The following is a 282-nucleotide window of genomic DNA, read 5'->3' on the forward strand; positions in this document are numbered from 1 at the left end:
CACCCGTACCGTTAGCGGATATTCGCTTCGGAAATTGGGAGGTAAGACCGCTCGAGGCCAACCGAAATTCGTATCCCATCGAATTTTATCGAGAATGCAATATATACCTGAACGAATTATAGTTTTCAATATCGAATTTTTTAAGCGTATGGGCTCTGCGACCATGCTTCGAAGAAGAGTCGTTCTCTCCAGGTTGAGCGACGGTTTAAAAAAAAAAAGGATTCAGTATCGGGGTATCCTCGTCGTTTCCTTAATATAAAAAATAAAAAAGAAAAATACGAT

This window comes from Apis cerana, unplaced genomic scaffold, assembly GCF_029169275.1.
Source record: "Apis cerana isolate GH-2021 unplaced genomic scaffold, AcerK_1.0 Chr0_AcerK, whole genome shotgun sequence".
NCBI lineage: Eukaryota > Metazoa > Arthropoda > Insecta > Hymenoptera > Apidae > Apis > Apis cerana.